Raw genomic sequence first — 21009 nt, 5'->3', positions numbered from 1 at the left:
GGCTAGAGATGCTCTAAGTTCGTGGTTTTCTACTGTGTTTATTTAATGTGTGGATTTCTTCTCGGCTTCGGCCTATTTTTTAGGTATGTTCTTCGGTTTTTTTTTATTTCTTCACCTGCTTTTATTCTTTCTTTCAGTTTTCATACGTCTTTTCCCTGGGTTTTATATTTTCGCTGATTTTCTTGTTTCCTTCTTCTCTTCAGTTTTCTTTTGTTTCTTTCTGTGGTTGTTTGTTTTTCTTTCCTTTTTTGTTTCCTTCTTAATTTTCATCACTTCTCTACGTTTGTCTTCATTATTGTTTTGTTTTCTTTATTTTTGTTTGTTTCCACATGGGTTTTCATGATTTATTGTTTTTCATTTTCTTCATTTATTTTTGTCTTTCTTCCGTTTCTTACGTTTTCATCCTTTTTTTTTCTTTTTTCTGGAACACAAGCTGAAATTTTTTATACACACTTTACAATTTGCGTATACACCAGGAATATTTTTTGGTGCATCTTTAGCATTTTCTAAATACAAGATTAATATTTTTCAAAATCAATGTTTGATGACAAATTTTTTATACACATTGTACATTTTTTGCATATAAAGGAATACTTTTAATACATGTTCAACATTTTTGAAATATAGGACTAATAACTTTTTTATATGTTGTCTACATTTTTTGAAATTAAGTTTATAAGATAATTTTTAATACATGTTCTACATTTTTCTTATAAATCGGAGATATTTGTTTTACACGTTTAACATTTTCTGAATAGATGGTTACATTTTCAAATATTTGTGTTTCATGACTATTTTTTAACACATTGTACATTTTCGGTGGACATCAGGAACATTTTTTATGCATGTTTAACATATTTGACATACATGATTACTATTTTTCCCAGTTTTGTTTTTATGTTAATTTTTAATACACGTTCTACATTTTTGGAACACAATAGAACATTTTTTCATACAAGTTTAACATTTTTAATATTGATGATTAGTTTTTTTCAAAACATATATTTTTGGATTTCTACCCTTTTCCATATACATTACATATTTTTTTCTATACATCAGGAACATTTTTTATATACATGTTTAACATTTTCCAAATAAATGATTAACATTTTCAAAATCTATATTTGGTTTATGTCTACCTTTTCCCTACTCACTATACATGAGGAACCTTTAGCATCGCGAAGAGCTCGGGAATTGTCTTGTTCATCCCTTGCATATTATAGTTCATCATGAAGCCTTTATAGCTTGGTGATAGTGATTTAAGAACTCTGTCAATGACATTATCATTAGGAAGATTAAGTCCCAGCTGAGTCAAGTGGTTATGATACCCAGACATTCTGAGTATGTGTTCACTGACAGAACTATTGTCCTCCATTTTGCAGCTATAGAACTTGTTAGAGACTTTATGTCTCTCAACTCGGGCATTTGCTTGAAATATTAACTTCAACTCTTGGAACATCTCATATGCTCCATCACGTTCAAAACGTCCTTGAAGTCCCGATTCTAAGCCGTAAAGCATGGCACACTGAACTATCGAGTAGTCATCAGCTTTGCTCTGCCAGACATTTTTAACGTCATCGGTAGCGTATGCAGCAGGCCTAGCACCCAGCGGTGCTTCCAGGACGTAAGTCTTCTGTGCAGCAATGAGGATAATCCTCAAGTTACGGACCAAGTATGTGTAATTGCTGTCATCATCTTTCAACTTAGCTTTCTCTAGGAACACATTAAAATTCAAAGGAACGGTAGCACGGGCCATTGATCTACAATAACATAGACATGCAAAATAACTATCAGGACTAAGTTCATCATAAATTAAAGTTCAATTAATCATATTACTTAAGAACTCTCACTTAGATAGACATCTCTCTAGTCATCTAAATGATCACGTGATCCAAATCAACTAAACCATGTCCGATCATCACGTGAATGGAGTAGTTTTCAATGGCGAACATCACTGTGTTGATCATATCTACCATATGATTCACGTTCGACCTTTCGGTCTTAGTGTTCTGAGGCCATATCTGCATATGCTAGGCTCGTCAAGTTTAACCCGAGTATTCTGCGTGTGCAAAACTGACATGCATCCATTGTATGTGAACGTAGAGCTTATCACATCCGTTCATCACGTGGTGTCTCGGCACGACGAACTGTAGCAACGGTGCATACTCAGGGAGAACACTTATACCTTGAAATTTAGTAAGGGATCATCTTATAATGCTACCATTGTGCTAAGCAAAATAAGATGCATAAAAGATAAACATCACATGCAATCAAAATATGTGACATGATATGGCCATCATCATCTTGTGCTCATGATCTCCATCACCGAAGCAACGTCATGATCTCCGTCATCACCAGCGCGACTCCTTGATCTCCATCGTAGCATCATTGTCGTCTCGCCAACTATTTCTTCTACGACTATCGCTACCGCTTAGTGATAAAGTAAAACAATTACATGGTGATTGCATTGCATACAATAAAGCGACAACCATATGGCTCCTGCCAGTTGCCGATAACTCTATTACAAAACATGATCATCTCATACAACAATTTATATCACATCATGTCTTGACCATATCACGTCAAAGCAAGCCCCGCAAAAACAAGTTAGACGTCCTCTACTTTGTTGTTGCAAGTTTTACGTGGCTGCTACGGGCTTCTAGCAAGAACCGTTCTTGCCTACGCATCAAAACCACAACGATTTTTTGTCAAGTGTGATGTTTTAACCTTCAACAAGGACCAGCCATAGTCAAACTCGATTTAACTAAAGTTGGGGAAACAGACACCCGCCAGCCACCTATGTGCAAAAGCACGTTGGTAGAACCAATCTCGTGAACGCGTGATACATCTCCGTCGTATCAACTTTTCCAAACACTTTTTCCCTTGTTTTGGACTCTAACTTGCATGATTTTAATGGAACTAACCCAAACTGACGCTGTTTTCAGCAGAACTACCACGGTGTTATTTTTGTGCAGAAATAAAAGTTCTTGGAATGACCTGAAATTCCATGGAGCAACTTGTTGGAATTAATAAAAAATATTGGCGAAAGAATCAACGTCAGGGGGCCCACACCCTGTCCACGAGGGTGGGGGCGCCCCTGCCTCGTGGGCCCCCTGAAGCTCCACCGACCTCAACTCCAACTCTATATATTCACTTTCGTTGAGAAAAAAACCAGAGAACAAAGATTCATCGCGTTTTACGATACAGAGCCACCGCCAAGCCCTAATCTCTCTCGGGAGGGCTGATCTGGAGTCCGCTCATCGGGGCTCCCGAGAGGGGGATCCGGTGCCGTCATCATCATCAACCATCCTCCATCACCAATTTCATGATGCTCACCGCCATGCGTGAGTAATTCCGTCGTAGGCTTGCTGGACGATGATGGGTTGGATGAGATTTACCATGTAATCAAGTTAGTTTTGTTAGGGTTTGATCCCTAGTATCCACTATGTTCTGAGATTGATGTTCCTATGACTTTGCTATGCTTAATGCTTGTCACTAGGGCCCGAGTGCCATGATTTCAGATCTGAACCTATTATGTTTTCATGAATATATGTGAATTCTTGATCCTATCTTCCAAGTCTATAGTCACCTATTATGTGTTATGATCCGTTAACCCTAAAGTGACAATAATCGGGATACTTACCGGTGATGACCGTAGTTTGAGGAGTTCATGTATTCACTATGTGTTAATGCTTTGGTCCGGTACTCTACTAAAAGTAGGCCTTAATATCCCTTAATTTCCATTAGGACCATGCTGCCATGGGAGGGTAGGACAAAAGATGTCATGCAAGTTCTTTTCCATAAGCACGTATGACTATATTTGGAATACATGCCTACATTACATTGATGAACTGGAGCTAGTTCTGTGTCACCCTATGTTATAACTATTACATGAGGAATCGCATCCGACATAATTATCCATCACTGATCCAATTCCTACGAGCTTTTCACATATTGTTCTTTGCTTAGTTACTTTACCGCTGCTGCTATTACAATTACTACAAAACTGCTACTATTACTTTTGCCACCATTACCGTTACTTCCATGCTACTTTGCTACTAAATAATTTGCTGCAGATACTAAGTTATCCAGGTGTGGTTGAATTGACAACCCAACTGCTAATACTTGAGAATATTCTTTGGCTCCCCTTGTGTCGAATCAATAAATTTTGGTTGAATACTCTACCCTCGAAAACTGTTGCGATCCCCTATACTTGTGGGTTATCAAGACTATTTTCTGGCGCCGTTGATTAGCTCTATTCTTTGAGTCCCTTGGGATTTATATCTGCTGATCACTATGAGGAACTTGAAAGACGAAAGAACTAAGATTTATCCTCCAACTACGAGGGGAGGTAAGGAACTGCCATCTAGCTCTGCACTTGATTCTCCTTCTGTTATGAGTAAGCTTACGACACCTAAACCTGCTTCTGCTATTAATTCTGATATGTTGCATGTTATTGATGATGCCACTTCTACTATGCATGATACTTATGATGAAGCTACTTCTATGCCTGATACTACTGTGCCATTAGGTGAATTTCTTGATGAACAACTTGCTAGGGCTAGAGAGAATGAAATAAGTGAAACTAATATTATTGATGATAGTGATGATGAAGGTTCTCTCCCTAAATATAAATTGCCCGTTGTTCCTAAGGGTTATGTTATGGATGAAGAAACTGCTAGAGATTTTCTTGCTTGCAATGATAGATCTGACCATAAGAAGTTACTAGCTAAGCTGAAACAGAAGTCTCTGAATGCTAGAATGAAATATGACCCTGCTTTTGGTACTTCACCTATCTTTGTTACTGATAAGGATTATGATTTCTCTGTCGATCCTGAGATAATTACTTTGGTTGAATCTCATCCTTTTTATGGCTATGAATCTGAAACTATTGTGGCACATCTTACTAAATTGAATGATATAGCCACCCTGTTCACCAATGATGAGAAATCTCGCTACTATTATATCCTTAATATATTTCCATTCTCATTAAATGGTGATGCTAAAACTTGGTTTAATTCTCTTGATCCTAGTTGTGTGCGTAGTCCCTAGGATATGATTTATTACTTCTCTGCTAAATATTTCCCTGCTCATAAGAAACAAGATGCTTTAAGGGAAATATATAATTTTGTGCAAATTGAAGAAAAGAGTATTCCACAAGTTTGGGGGAGGCTTCTCCGATTACTTAATGCTTTGCCTGATCATCCTCTTAAGAAAAATGAAATACTTGATATCTTTTATAATGGACTAACTGATGCATCCAAGGACCACTTGGATAGTTGTGGTGGTTGTGTTTTCAGGGAAAGAACAGTCGATCAAGCTGAATTGCTATTGAATAATATGTTGACTAATGAGAATAATTGGACACTTCTTGAGCCAACTCCTGAGCCGACTCCTAAACCAACTCCGAAGAAAAGGGGTGTTCATTTCTTAGTCTTGAAGATATGCAAGAGGCAAAGAAATCTATGAAAGAGAAAGGTATTAAAGCTGAAGATGTTAAGAATTTACCTCCTGTTGAAGAAATACATGGCCTTAATATACCATCTATCAAAGAAACACATGGTATTGATAACCCGACACAGGTAGTAAAGGTAAATTCTCTCTATAGATATGGTAAAGTTGGAATCCCGTCTACTAAGTTTGCTAGCCAATGCTTGGATGAATTTGATGACTTTATGGCTAGACAAGAAAATTTCAATGCTTATGTTGGTAGACAATTGAAAAGTAATGCTTATATGATTGGACACTTGAGTGATTATATGGCTAGAGTTACAGGTGAACTTAAACTCATTAGTAAACATGCTTCTATGGTTAACACTCAAGTAGAACAAGTACTTAAGGCTCAGATTGATTTGCTCGATGAATTAAATAATAAACATGATTTTTCTGTTAGAGTAGCAACTAGAACGGGTAAGATGACTCAAGAACCTTTGTATCCTGAGGGTCACCCTAAGAGAATTGAGCAAGATTCTCAGATAAATAATGTTGATGCACCTAGTCCTTCTAAAAAGAAGAAAAAGAAAAATGATAGGACTTTGCATGCTTCTACTGAACCTGTTATAGACACACATGAGAATCCCAATGATATTTCTATTTCTGATGCTGAGACACAATCTGGTGATGAACATGAACCTGGTGATAATGTTAATGATAATGTTCATGTTGATGCTCAACCTAGCAATAATAATGATGTAGAGATTGAAACTGCTGTTGATCTTGATAACTCACAATGAAAGAATCAACATTATGATAAGAGAGACATTGTTGCTAGGAAGCATGGTAAAGAAAGAGAACCATGGGTTCAGAAACCCAATGTCGGTGTCAAAACCGGCGGATCTCGGGTAGGGGGTCCCGATCTGTGCGTCTAGGCGGATGGTAACAGGAGACAAGGGATACGATGTTTTACCCAGGTTCGGGCCCTATTGATGGAGGTAAAACCCTACGTCCTGCTTGATTAATATTGATGATGTGGGTATTACAAGAGTAGATCTACCACGAGATCAAGGAGGCTAAACCCTAGAAGCTAGACTATGGTATGATTGTTGTTCTATCCTACGGACTAAAACCCTCCGGTTTATATAGACACCGGAGAGGGCTAGGGTTACACAGAGTCGGTTACAATGGTAGCAGATCTACATATCCGTATCGCCAAGCTTGCCTTCCACGCCAAGGAAAGTCCCATCCAGACACGGGACAAAGTCTTCAATCTTGTATCTTCATAGTCTTGGAGTCCGGCCGATGATGATAGTTCGGCTATCCGGACACCCCCTAATCCGGGACTCCCTCAGTAGCCCCCGAACTAGGCTTCAATGACGACGAGTCCGGCGCGTATATTGTCTTTGGCTTTGCAAGGCGGGTTCTCCTTCAAATTCCATGTGCTTGCCGAATAATGTCCGGCTTCCTTATAAATGTTGCGCTCCTTGGCTTCCACGTCCAATAATGGACCTCTTCCACGTGTCGTATGAATGCGAAAAGCCAGGGTATTTTTATGTTTTACCCCCTAGCCGCGCGAATAAGCTGCCTATAAGAGAGGCGAGGATCTAGATCCGAATCACACCATCCTCCTTCCGCAAGTACTCATCGAAGCGCCTCTGGCAAAAATCCATTCCATCATGGATAGTCGACGCGGCTCCTCCTCTCGCGCTCCCAGCCCTCAGCCAGGAGATTGGAGAAGATGTTCAGTTCCGCATAGCGAGCTAGTGACGCTCCAAGCGGAGGGATATCTTCCCCCAGCCTTCATGGTTCCGGTTCGAGCTGGACTGGCCACCTACAAGGGTGGAAAGCAGGCAGAGAGCGTCCCCAATCCCTCCAAAGGAGAGTGGGTATGCTTCGTCCCTTATCTAATAAGGGGACTCGGATTTCCCATACATCCATTTCTTCGGGGGCTCCTGGAGTTCTATGGACTCCAGCTTCACCAGCTTACACCTGCCTCCATTTTGCACATCACGGGCTTCGTAGCCCTTTGCGAGCTGTTCTTGGGCATCGAGCCCCATTTTGCGCTGTGGAAGAGATTGTTTTGCCTCGTACCCCGTTCTCACGAGGGGTCGATATATCAAGTGGGCGGAGCCGAAATATGGCGCATCGCCGGGACCGGGTATCTATCCGAAACCCCGAAGAAGGCGTCCGAAGACTGGCCTTCGGAATGGTTTTATATGGAAGACACCCCTCTGCCGGATCCAGTTCGGATCGGCCTCCCGGAGTTCAGCAACGCTCCCCTGAAGAAACGCCTGAGTTGGCGCCCGCGGAGCCCTCAACGGGAAGATGATAGGAGCATCCAATATCTGATGGGCTGGATAAGGTTACTGGCCCACTCTGGATTGACCATGATTGGAGTCATGGCCACGTGCATTATGCGAGGGGTGCAGCCGCTCCAATATAGGGGCCACCCCATGTGGGATTTCAACGGGGAGGATGACGCCACCCGTCATGGCCGCAAGGGGCCGGGATCGGTTGATGATCTCGTGAAGATCCTGTCCGGCTTATACAAGGGGGAGAAAGAAGACTTCCTCTGTGCGAGTCCATTGGATGGATTCTCCATGAATAACCCTCGGAGCTGGGTAAGCGGATGTTTATCTATCCGATCCATATTCCCACAGTTAAGTGTCGGTGTCAAAATCGGCGGATCTCGGGTAGGGGGTCCCAAACTGTGCGTCTAGGCGGATGGTAACAGGAGACAAGGGACATGATGTTTTACCCAGGTTCGGGCCCTCTTGATGGAGGTAAAACCCTACGTCATGCTTGATTAATATTGATGATGTGGGTATTACAAGAGTAGATCTACCACGAGATCAAGGAGGCTAAACCCTAGAAGCTAGCCTATGGTATGATTGTTGTTCTGTCCTACGGACTAAAACCCTCCGGTTTATATAGACACCGGAGAGGGCTAGGGTTACACAGAGTTGGTTACAATGGTAGGAGATCTACATATCCGTATCGCCAAGCTTGCCTTCCACGCCAAGGAAAGTCCCATCCGGACACGGGACGAAGTCTTCAATCTTGTATCTTCATAGTCTTGGAGTCCGGCCGATGATGATAGTTCGGCTATCCGGTCACCCCCTAGTCCAGGACTCCCTCAGTAGCCCCTGAACCAGGCTTCAATGACGACGAGTCCGGCGTGCATATTGTCTTCGGCATTGCAAGGCGGGTTCCTCCTCCGAATAATTTATAGAAGATTGTGAACACCAGGATAGTGTCCGGCTCTGCAAAATAAATTCTACATTCCACCTTAGAGAGAATAATATTTACACAAGTTCAATCTGCTGACGTATTTCGTGGCGTGACGTCACACCACAACCAAGCCTTTACTTGAATCGTTTTTGTTATACCACCTCAGCGCGTTTAGCGAAGTGGTTTCCTTGGCACGTCTTGTCGAAGTAGATATCATGTTCCCCTTATTCCGGGATTCCCATCAATACGGACGTGGGTAACCCAACCGCGCCATTGATTGCGGCGCTTGGGAGAAAAGCGAGTTTACCAGGCCGGTGGGGATGCATAGTTTCATCCGCCCATATATAAGGGGATAAGGATCCACCTTTTTACCTACGCCTTCTTCCTCCTTTGCTTATCCATCTCCGCGCACTCGAGCTCCAGCGCCCAAGTCCACACATCTCACCTCAACCTTCTCCAACTATGTCCGGAGCGGGAGGCAAGTGGATGGCCTCCTTCGTTACGGAGGGGCACATCAAGAAGCTGCGCAGCACCGGATATCTGTCCAGCGACATCGCGCACCGGCTCCCCGACGAGGGGCAGCTCATCCCCACCCCCAGGTCCCATGAGAGGGTGGTATTCCTACCCCATTTCCTCCGCGGACTGGGCTTCCCACTCCACCCCTTTGTCCGGGGGCTCATGTTCTACTACGGCCTGGATTTCCATGATCTGGCCCCGAATTTCATCCTCAACATCTCGGTGTTTATCGTCGTGTGCGAGGCCTTCCTCTGCATGCAGCCCCACTTCGGCTTGTGTCTCAAGACCTTCAATGTCAAGCCGAAGGTTGTGAAGGGCATCCAAGCGGAGTGCGGAGATGCCATGGTGGGCAAGATGCCCAACGTTACTTGGCTCGAGGGCGCCTTCGTGGAAACCATCAAGGGGTGGCAATCGGGGTGGTTCTACATCACTGAGCCGCGTGACCCTGAATGGGCAGCGGCCCCCGAATTCAGATCTGGCATCCCCACATGGCTCACCTCTTGGAAAGAGAGTGACCTGACCTGGGGCGATTCGGAGGAGCTGACCGGACTCCAAGCTTGCGTCCAAAAGCTAGTGAACAAGAAGCTCAAGCTTGTCAACGTAGTCCAGGTCATGCTCATCCATCGGATTCTCCCGTGCCAACAACAGGCCTTCAAATTGTGGGAGTTTGATCTGGCCCAGCACCGAACCTTGAGCAGGCTCTTCGACACTACGTACGAAGATGCCTGGAAGGTGCTATTTAAGGGCACCGAGGCTCCCGCATCTGCTACCTAAGATCGCGGATTCAGCTCGCCGCGCCAGGCTACCGAGGTAAGCGATTCTACCCTTTACGGGACACTTGTTTTCCATAGTTTGACTCTATGCGGGATCTAAACTCCCTCTCCTTTGACAGGATTGGCTGAAGAAGGCCGAGCTGACTAACTGTCCGGCCCCTTTGCCAGAAGACCCAGCGGACGCCCGCTTAACGGGGCTGCTGGTTCCGGCACCCCACGTGGTGCCGGAGAAGAAGGCCAAGAAGAAGGCCATGGGCACTCGAAAGAGTTCCCGTTTTCAGGTGTTATCGGACTCATCGTTCGATGACTCCGAGGCAGACTCCTCCCACGAGGACGAGGAGGAGAAGAAAGAGGCCTCTCCCCCAACGAGGGGAGGGAAGAAAAGGAAGGCCTCCCCAACGAGGGAGGCCGAAGGGTCCAAGAAGGGAAGGACTCTTCCCCCGGACTATTCCGCCAACGCCAGTGACGACGACGAGGATTGGCCTTCAAGGGCCAAGCCCCTGGCGAGATCATAAGTATTCGGACTCCCGAATAACTTCATGATTTTTCTTTTCGCCACACGGTGTCTTTCTAATGCCGCATACAACCTTGCAGTCCGCCCAAGGACGATCTTCCCGCTTCGTCGAGCGGGTCCTTGGGTACGTCAGATGTGGATAGTACTTCACTTCCAACCGTCTTCACCCCCCGTGACGCCGACGACGCTGAGGTGGGAACCCAGAGAGGGACCCACCCGGAGGAGGAGGCCCCGGAGGTGCCACAGGGCAACCTCCCGGACTTCGTACCGGAGTCCGGTGGGCAGCCCCTTCGTAAGAAGGGCAAGATCGTGACGCCAGCGGCCTCCGTCCAACCAGAGGCGCCGGATAACTTGCTGGAGGCGCTCAATGGTGCTTCCATCAAGGAGGAACACCGCACTGTCATGAGTGTGGTGATTCAGAAGGTTCAGCTCGCCAAAAGCGGGCTGACCGAAGCCTGCAGCAGCCTTCTAACAGGCTTTGAGGTAAGAATATTAATATATGTAAAATAGTACCGCATAGACAGTAGCCCCTGATACTCGGTTCGGTGTTCTGAAAGAAAAGCCGGACTGAGGATCTAAAAAGATATACACAGGAGTCTTAAAAAATATGTCAATATGGGATTGCAGGATGTGCTGCTGACCTCTGCCGCACTGACTGTGGAGGTCCATGCTTTGAAGCAAAGCCTCGAGCGGTCCGAGAACGAGCTCGCCGTGCCAAGAAGCAGCTCGAGGACAAGGAAGGTGAGTAACACCTTATTAAAGTTGTACCTTACAGAAAAGGATTTGGTTGACAGAGAAATAACAAGGATAACGTGGGTACTTCAGGGGCCACAAACGAGGTGGCGACCCTGAAGGAGGCGGTGTCCGCGGCCGAACGTAATGCGGCCGTGGAGCGTGCTGGGCGAGAGAAGCAGGAGGCACGGGTAGCGGAGGTACAACAAGAGCTCCAGGCTCTCATGGAAAAGCATGAGAGTTTGGAGCGCGACTCAAAGACTCGAGAGTCCGAGCTTGCATCGGCTCTTGAGAGTGCCAAAGCCGCTAAGGCCGCAGCCCACAAGGCCCTTCAGGAAATCGAGGCATTGAAGAAAATAGCGGCGGGTAACGCATTTTTCATGCAAAGCAAGCATGTGAATGTGAATTACCTGTTACTTACCCGAATTCGGAGCTCTCCAGGAGCGTTCGCAGATCTGCCCCGCATCGTGTCCGATGCTGCCACTTTCTATAGGGCCGAGGAGGGGAGCTCGATGGAGAAGGTCTTCTGGTCTCAGTATGCTGAGGCCGGACATCCGGTGCCCCTTAGCGACCAGCTGAAGCAGCTGGTCGAGCTCCACAAGGTGGCCGAACAGGCCATGAAGGGCCTCATAGGTCGGCTGTGGCCCAAGGAGGCCATGCCTGGGAGCTACTTCGGCCTGGTGCGGCGGCTGGTGGATGCTTGTCCATGGGTTGAGGTCATCAAGCGATCCGCCTGTATTGAAGGTGCCCGTCGGGCCCTTGCCCGTGCTAAGGTGCACTGGGGCAAGATGGATGCTGAGAAGCTTGTGACGGATGCGCCACCGCCGGGCAAGGAGTATCGCACGCCCGAGATGTATTATAAGGGTGTCTTGAAGGGTGCCCACATTATTGCGGGTGAGTGCTCCAAAAATGTAATATTTGAGTAGACTCGCATTTTGTTATCCTGTGCGCTGAAAACTTTGTTCATATGCGCTAAGCAACGCTTGTTGATTTAAAATATTACCTTCTGTGCGGCTGTTTATCAAATCTGAGAGATGGCAAGTCGTCGGCTTCAGCCCCCATGCCACGAGTGCTGGGGTGTTCGGGATAAATTTCAGCACTCTTGTTCCCATATTTGGGTCCATCTAGGGAGGCGCTCAACACAACGAACGAGGCAACCGGACTTATAATGCTTGAACACTCTCACTTAGCCATAGAATTCTATAATTTTAAATTTCGGCGAGGCCCCTAGTGTTCGGAAGGCCGAATTCGGGGCACTATCCACGCCTGGGCCGGACAAAGCCGGTTCCTCGCTCTAAGCGGCATAAGTCTTTAGGGACTCGAAAAAACCTCTCGAACAGCGACCGGCTCTCGCCTTATCATGACGGTCAGTTTTAGCTTTCTCCACTGAGGCGCTCGCCTAGCTCAACTAGGGCGCAATCGCAGTGGTTCTGCCAGTGCTACCTTAGCCGATACAATGGAACGTAAGGTACCAAAACATGGGAGCCGGGCAAACCCAACTATTGACCCAAGACATGATTCGAAGCCGATGCATATAATGCTATAAGTTCGGGGTGCCACACTTGTGAAAGTGTTCGGACTTATCACACCATAATGTGGGGAACTTAAGCCCCTGGTGTATTTAGCCGTACCAAAGTGTACGGATGCAACATGTCATACATGAACATATGTATAAGAAAGGAATGCAATTATAAGCAAAAAGGTGCTGCATTGTTTATTTAAGTAATATTGCCATGAATGCAGAATGATACAAATAGTGTGGTAAGCAAGGGATGGGACTATTAAACATGTCCCCCTCCAGGGGTAGGCTGCGGAATGGTGTATAAAACAGATTTAATGCTCGTAGCGGAGACCACCTGAATATTTATCGTAGCCTTTCTCCTCCCCTGGCTGTTGCATCGTGAGTTCAGCCGGTCTACTGCCGGACAGGGCCTCTGGTGAACGGAGTCCTGTGGGTAAGAAAGAAAAAGATAAAAAAGAATGACACACTTGGGAGCCCCTGGTGTGGTTAAGCCGCATTCTGGGCCAGTCGTGGTCGTGCCCCTCCCCCTATGCCCATGGTATCTCCAGAGCATAATGATGTACGCGAAGGACCAGTCTTGCAATCTTGCGAGGGCTGGGGTTGGGGCCGCATTGCTACACGTGCTCGGAACGTGCCAGGTGGTCTTGTTGTAGGTTACTCCGGGCGCGTTTAGCCATGTCCGGTCGTTTAACGGTCGGACTCGAGAATTGCCTTAAGAGGCTGCATTGTACTTCTGCCGCGAGAGCCGCTGTATGTTCCTCCGTTTGGAGGGATCATTCAGTGTTTCCGTTGACGGTGATGACTCCTCGAGGGCCTAGCATCTTGAGCTTGAGCTTTGCGTAGTGCGGCACCGCGTTGAACTTTGCAAACACGGTCCGTCCGAGCAGAGCATGATAGCCGCTGCGGAACGGAACTATGTCGAAGATTAACTCCTCGCTTCGGAAGTTATCCGGGGATCCGAAGACCACTTCCAGTGTAACTGAGCCTGTACAATTGGCCTCTACACCTGGTATGACGCCTTTGAAGGTCGTCTTTGTGGGTTTAATCCTTGAGGGGTCTATGCCCATCTTGCGCATTGTGTGCTGATAAAGCAGGTTTAGGCTGCTGCCGCCGTCCATCAGGACTCTGGTGAGGTGAAATCCATCGATGATTGGGTTTAAAACCAATGCGGCGAATCCGCCGTGGCGGATGCTGGTGGGGTGGTCCCTTCGATCAAAAGTGATCGGGCAGGAGGACCATGGGTTGAATTTCGGGGCGACTGGCTCCATCGCGTATACGTCCCTGAGTGCATGCTTCCGCTCCCTCTTGGGTATGTGGGTTGCGCCTATCATGTTCATCGTCCGCACTTGTGGGGGGAAACCCTTCTGTCCTCTATTGTTCGGCGGTCGGGTCTCTTCTTCGTCATCGCTATGCATCCCCTTGCCATTGTTTTCGGCAATTAGCTTGCCTGCCTGCTTGAATACCCAACAGTCCCTGTTGGTGTGGTTGGCTGGCTTTTCGGGGGTGCCGTGTATCTGGCATGAGCGATCGAGTATTCGGTCCAAATTGGACGGACCCGGGGTAGTTCTTTTGAATGGCTTTTTCCGCTGACCGGGTTTGGAGCCTCTGAATCCGGCATTGACTGCCGTATCCTCATTATTGTCGCCGTTAATGCGGCGTTTGTTCTTGTTGCGATGCGACCTGCCATTGCGGTCCTTGGTATCTGGGCTGCCAGAATTTTTGCTGAGGTCGTTGCTGCGGGCTAGCCAGTTGTCGTCTCCCACGCAGAAGCGGGTCATGAGTGATGTGAGGGCTGCCATGGATTTCGGCTTTTCCTGTCCCAGGTGCCGGGCAAGCCACTCATTGCGGATGTTATGTTTGAAGGCCGCGAGGGCCTCCGCATCCGGACAGTCGATGATTTGATTTTTCTTAGTTAAGAACCGTGTCCAGAATTGTCTGGCCGATTCGTCTAGCTGCTGAATTATGTGGCTTAGGTCGTCAGCGTCTGGTGGTCGCACATATGTGCCCTGGAAGTTATCAAGGAATGCGGCTTCCAGGTCCTCCCAACACCCAATTGATTCTGCTGGCAAGCTATTAAGCCAATGCCGAGCTGGTCCTTTAAGCTTGAGTGGGAGGTATTTGATGGCGTGAAGATCGTCACCGCGGGCCATGTGGATATGAAGGAGATAGTCTTCGATCCAAACCGCGGGGTCTGTTGTGCCATCATAGGATTCAATATTCACGGGTTTAAAACCTTCGGGGATTTGATGATCCATTACTTCATCTGTGAAGCATAGTGGGTGTGCGGCGCCTCTGTATTGGGCTATATCATGACGGAGCTCAAGCGAGCTTTGTCTACTGTGTTCGGCCCGGTCGGACTTGCTGTGTCCGGCGCGACAGTTGTCATCACGTATCATGGGGCGCCCACGCGATCCGTAGATCGATCTTGATTGTCTTACCTTATCCTCCAATACATCTCGCAAGTCCGGAGTGTTCCCCTGTGGCCTTGTGCTTTTCGAGCGGTGCCGGGGTACGGTTCTAGTGGAGGGCCTAGAGGCCTCTCTGTCGCGGCCACGAGGTGGTCGGTTAGCCGTATTGTGCGCTGGTGATGCAGGTTTATATGCCTCCTCCTCTAATAGGGGGGAGCAACTTGCGTTTGGGGTAGCTTTTGGAGGGGCGTTCGAGCTCATGCTCTTCGGCCGCAAGGACTTCAGTCCATCTGTCGGCTAGCAGATCTTGATCAGCTCTAAGCTGTTGCTGCTTTTTCTTGAGGCTGTTTGCCGTGGCCATAAGCCTGCATTTAAAACGCTCTTGTTCGACGGGATCCTCAGGCACGACAAATTCGTCGTCGTCGAGGTTTGCCTCGTCTCCGGAGGGAGGCATGTAATTATCATCCTCTACCTCTTCGTCTGCCGCTCTCTCATGAGGGCTGGCTTCTCCGTCCTCCTATGCTGAATCTTGCTGGAGGGGGTTGTCTTCGGCACTGTCTGGGGTATTGTTATCTCCGGTGCCGGAATCTCCATTCTTGTTGTGGCGGGATTTAGAGCGGCGCCGCTGACGTTGGCGCTTGGGCTGTTTCTTGGAGGGGTCTTCCTCCGCTGTTCCCTCGCCATTCCCATCCTTTGGGATATCCACCATGTATATGTCATATGACGAGGTGGCTTTCCAGTGCCCAGTAGGCGCTGGTTCTTGGTCGTCTCCGGCATCGTCGTCCATACCGTCGATGTCTTCGGAGTCGAAGTCTAGCATGTCGGTTAGATCGCCGACAGTGGCTACTAAGTGGGTGGTGGGTGGGCCTTGAATTTCTTCGTCGTCCGCATCCCAGCTGTCCTGACCGCAGTCCGGCCAGGGCTCTCCTGATAACGAGAGATACTTTAGTGAACTCAGGATGTCGCCGAAAGGTGAGTGCTGAAAGATGTTCGCAGCGGTGAACTCCATGATTGGCGCCCAGTCGGATTCGATTGGAGGGGGCGTAGGAGGTTCGGAGTCCGGCAAGGAGTCCGGCACCTCGGAGTCACAAGCTTCACAAGGGACAAGGTCAGTATTCGGCTCTATCGCCGTAGAGGTTGCAGCCCCCGAGGCGGTGTCTAACCACCCGTCCTCGATCTGCACAGCCGACTCCGAATTGAGGGTCAGAGCGGACTCGTGTGCGGCCTCTAGGGCACTGTCCGGCAGCAGAGCTAAATCATGCCCATCGTGACAGTGCGGCGTGCTCGGCTGTGGCTCGAATCCATCGAAGATCAAGTCTCCACGGATGTCAGTCGTGAAGTTCAGACTTCCAAATCTGACCTGACGGCCACGGGCGTAGCTTTCGATCTGCTCCAGATGGCCAAACGAATTGGCCCGCAGTGCAAAGCCGCCGAATACGAAGATCTGTCCGGGGAGAAAAGTCTCACCCTGGACCACGTCGTTGTTGATGATCGAAGGAGCCATCGAGCCTATCGGTGACGGCACAGAGGAACTCTCAATGAAAGCACCAATGTCGGTGTCAAAACCGGCGGATCTCGGGTAGGGGGTCCCGAACTGTGCGTCTAGGTGGATGGTAACAGGAGACAAGGGACACGATGTTTTACCTAGGTTCGGGCCCTCTTGATGGAGGTAAAACCCTACGTCCTGCTTGATTAATATTGATGATGTGGGTATTACAAGAGTAGATCTACCACGAGATCAAGGAGGCTAAACCCTAGAAGCTAGCCTATGGTATGATTGTTGTTCTGTCCTACGGACTAAAACCCTCCAGTTTATATAGACACCGGAGAGGGCTAGGGTTACACAAAGTCGGTTACAATGGTAGGAGATCTACATATCCGTATCGCCAAGCTTGCCTTTCACGCCAAGGAAAGTCCCATCCGGACACGGGACAAAGTCTTCAATCTTGTATCTTCATAGTCTTGGAGTCCGGCCGATGATGATAGTTTGGCTATCCGGTCACCCCCTAATCCGGGACTCCCTCACCCATGCCTTTTCCTCCTAATCCATCCAAGAAAAAGAATGATGAGGATTTTGAGCGCTTTGCTGAAATGATTAGACCTATCTTTTTGCGTATGCGCTTAACTTATATGCTTAAAGTGAATCCTTATGCTAAGTACATGAAGGATATTATTATAAATAAAAGAAAGATACTAGAAGCTGAAATTTCCACCATGCTTGCTAATTATACTTTTAAGGGTGGAATACCTAAGAAACTAGGAGATCCAAGAGTACCATACCATGCTCCATTAAAAGAAACTATGTTAAAACTGCTTTATGTGATCTTGGAGCCGGTGTTAGTGTTATGACTCTCTCTTTATATCGTAGACTTGAATTGAATAAGTTGACACCTACTGAAATATCTTTGCAAATGGCCGATAAATCAACCGCCATACCTGTCGGTATTTGTGAGGATGTGCCTGTTGTGGTTGCAAACGTTACTATCTTAACGAACTTTGTTATTCTTGATATTCCCGAGGACGATATTATGTCGATTATCCTTGGTAGACCCTTTTTTAATATTGCAGGGGCTGTTATTGATTGCAACAAAGGCAATGTCACTTTTCATGTTAATGGTAATGAGCATATGGTACACTTCCCGAGGAAACAACCTCAAGTTCATAGTATCAATTCTATTGGAAAAATTCCAGTTTTGAATTTCCTCTTCCTATTGTCAAGAAGAAATATGATATTCTTATTATTGGGGATGTGCATATCCCCGTTGAGGTAACCTAGTGTTATTCGAAATTTCTCCGGTTCCATGTTATTAGGAATGAGTTTGTTAACAAGACTTGATCAACCTTGTTAGTGGATTCCTTTTGATGATCATGAGATGGATGAAGTTAGAAGGCACAACCTTCTATACCCTTTTTTTTTACTTTCTGTTATTTAGATTAAATAAAGTTAAAAAAATAGTATTCTCCGTCTGTTTTCTGAGTGATCCATGCAATAAAAAATACCCCGAAAATAAAAGTTCTCCAAATGCCCTGCAAATTTAATATGATTTTGTTGGAATATTTGAGAATATCTGGCACTGAGAACACAGCGGGGGGGGGGGAGCACTTGGCCACGAGGGTCAGGGGCGTGCCCTACACCCCTGGGCGTGCCCTACACCCCTGGGCGTGCCCCCCTGCCTCGTGGGCCTCCGGTGGCCCCCCTCCACTTATTCCTGCACCCACACTCTTCTTCTTCCTCCCAAAAAAATCACTATCCAGCTCAAGCACGAGTTCTAACTCATTTTGCTGCCATTTTCGATCTCCTTGCTCAAAGCTCCATTCACAAAACTGCTTTGGGGGATTGTTCTTTGGTGACTCTGTTCTTGAGCTTGCAAGTCAAATTTATATGGTCCCAAGTAATTCTAATGCATGATATAGTCCCTAGGCACTTGTAGGAGTAGTTGCTATCAATTTTGTTTAGTTTGGTTCACTTTTATTTTGAGATACTAAAAATTTCAGAAATTTTCAGAAAAAGATGAAGAGAATTTTGAGGGGCTCTTCTAGCCAAAGCTCGAAGGAGAAACAGAGTAAGCAGAATAAAAATCCCAAGTATAATCTCCCTCGTGTCGCGGAAGTTCGGCCGTGTGAATGGCCTTGTGATGATTTCTTGAGAGCAGTCGGGATTCATGATGATTTTTATTCTTTGGCTAATGATGCGGGCTTCACCAGTTTCCTCCACAACCAGATCGAACAGTATCTCTTACTCACTAATACTTTCGTGCAAAAAATTTACTTTCATCCTAAGAGATCACCTCATTTAGTAGAATTCAATTTATATGATGAGGCTAGGGAGATGTCATTACATGATTTTTACGCGGTTTGCAAGATATCCTTCACGGGCAACTTAAAGGAATGATGACCCACAAGTATAGGGGATCTATCGTAGTCCTTTCGATAAGTAAGATTGTCGAACCCAACAAGGAGCAGAAGGAAATGATAAGCGGTTTTCAGTAAGGTATTCTCTGCAAGCACTGAAATTGTAGGTAACAAATAGTTTTGTGATAAGATAATTTGTAATGGATAACAAGCAATGAAAGTAAATAAGGTGCAGCAAGGTGGCCCAATCCTTTTTGTAGCAAAGGACAAGCCTGGACAATGGCTTATAATGAGAAAAGCGCTCCCGAGGACACATGGGAATTATCGTCAAGCTAGTTTCATCACGCTCATATGATTCGCGTTCGTTACTTTGATAATTTGATATGTGGGTGGACCGGTGCTTGGGTACTGCCCTTTCTTGGACAAGCATCCCACTTATGATTAACCCCTATTGCAAGCATCCGCAACTACAAAAGAAGTATTAAGGTAAACCTAACCATAGCATGAAACTAGTGGATCCAAATCAGCCCCTTATGAAGCAACGCATAAACCAGGGTTTAAGCTTCTGTCACTCTAGCAACCCATCATCTACTTATTACTTCCCAATGCCTTCCTCTAGGCCGAAATAATGGTGAAGTGTCATGTAGTCGATGTTCACATAACACCACTAGAGGAGAGACAACATACATCAAATGAAAATATCGAACGAATACCAAATTCACATGACTACTAGCAAGACTTCACCATGTCCTCAGGAACAAACGTAACTACTCACAAATCATATTCATGTTCATAATCAGAGGAGTATTAATATGCATTAAGGATCTGAACATATGATATTCCACCAAGTAAACCAATTAGCATTAACTACAAGGAGTAATCAACACTACTAGCAACCCACAGGTACCAATTTGTGGTTTTGGATACAAGATTGGATACAAGAGATGCACTAGGGTTTGAGAGGAGATGGTGCTGGTGAAGATGTTGATGGAGATTGACCCCCTCCCGATGAAAGGATCGTTGGTGATGGTGATGGTGATGATTCCCCCTCCCGGAGGGAAGTTTCCCCGGCAGAACAGCTCCGCCGGAGCCCTAGATTGGTTCCGCCAAGGTTCCGCCTCGTGGCGGCGGAGTTTCATCCCGTAAGCTTGCTTACGATTTTTTTCAGGGTAAAAGCCTTCATATAGCAGAAGATGGGCACCGAAGGGCCACCAGGGGGCCCACAAGACAGGGAGGCGCACCCAGTAGGGGTGGGCGCGCCCCCACCCTCGTGGCCAGGGTGTGGGCCCCCTCTGGTACTTTCTTTGCTCAATAATTCTTATTAATTCCAAAAATGACTTTCGTGGAGTTTCAGGACTTTTGGAGTCATGCAGAATAGGTTTCCAATATTTGCTCGTTTTCCAGCTAGAATCCCAGCTGCCGGCATTCTCCCTCTTCATGATAATCCTTGTAAAATAAGAGAGGATGGCCATAAGTATTGTGACATAATGTGTAATAACAGCCCATAATGCAATAAATATTGATATAAAAGCATGATGCAAAATGGACGTATCAACTCCCCCAAGCTTAGACCTCGCTTGTCCTCAAGCGGAAGACGACATCGAAAAATATGTCCACATGTTTAGAGATAGAGGTGTCGATAAAAATAAAATACGGACATGAGGGCATCATGATCATTCTTATAACAACAACATATATAGATTTTGTCATGTGATTTCTTATGCTCAAGTAACAATCTATTCACAATGTCAAGTATGGTTCAGAAACTTCATTGAGAACTAATCTCAAGCATTGAAGCAATTGCAATTTATCATAACATCGGAAAGAGTCAAGAATAGAGCTTTTCAGCAAGTCCACATACTCAACTATCATATAGTCTTCTACAATTGCTAACACTCACGCAATAATTATGGTTATGGAGTTTTAATCGGACACTTAGAAAGATAGGGGCTTATAATTCTACCTCTCAACGTATCCACCTTTGGGTGATGTTAACAATAATAGATCATGCTAACTTACATCATA

Source organism: Triticum dicoccoides, chromosome 5B (genome assembly GCF_002162155.2).
Source record: "Triticum dicoccoides isolate Atlit2015 ecotype Zavitan chromosome 5B, WEW_v2.0, whole genome shotgun sequence".
NCBI classification, from domain to species: domain Eukaryota; kingdom Viridiplantae; phylum Streptophyta; class Magnoliopsida; order Poales; family Poaceae; genus Triticum; species Triticum dicoccoides.
This window is presented reverse-complemented; position numbering follows the sequence as displayed.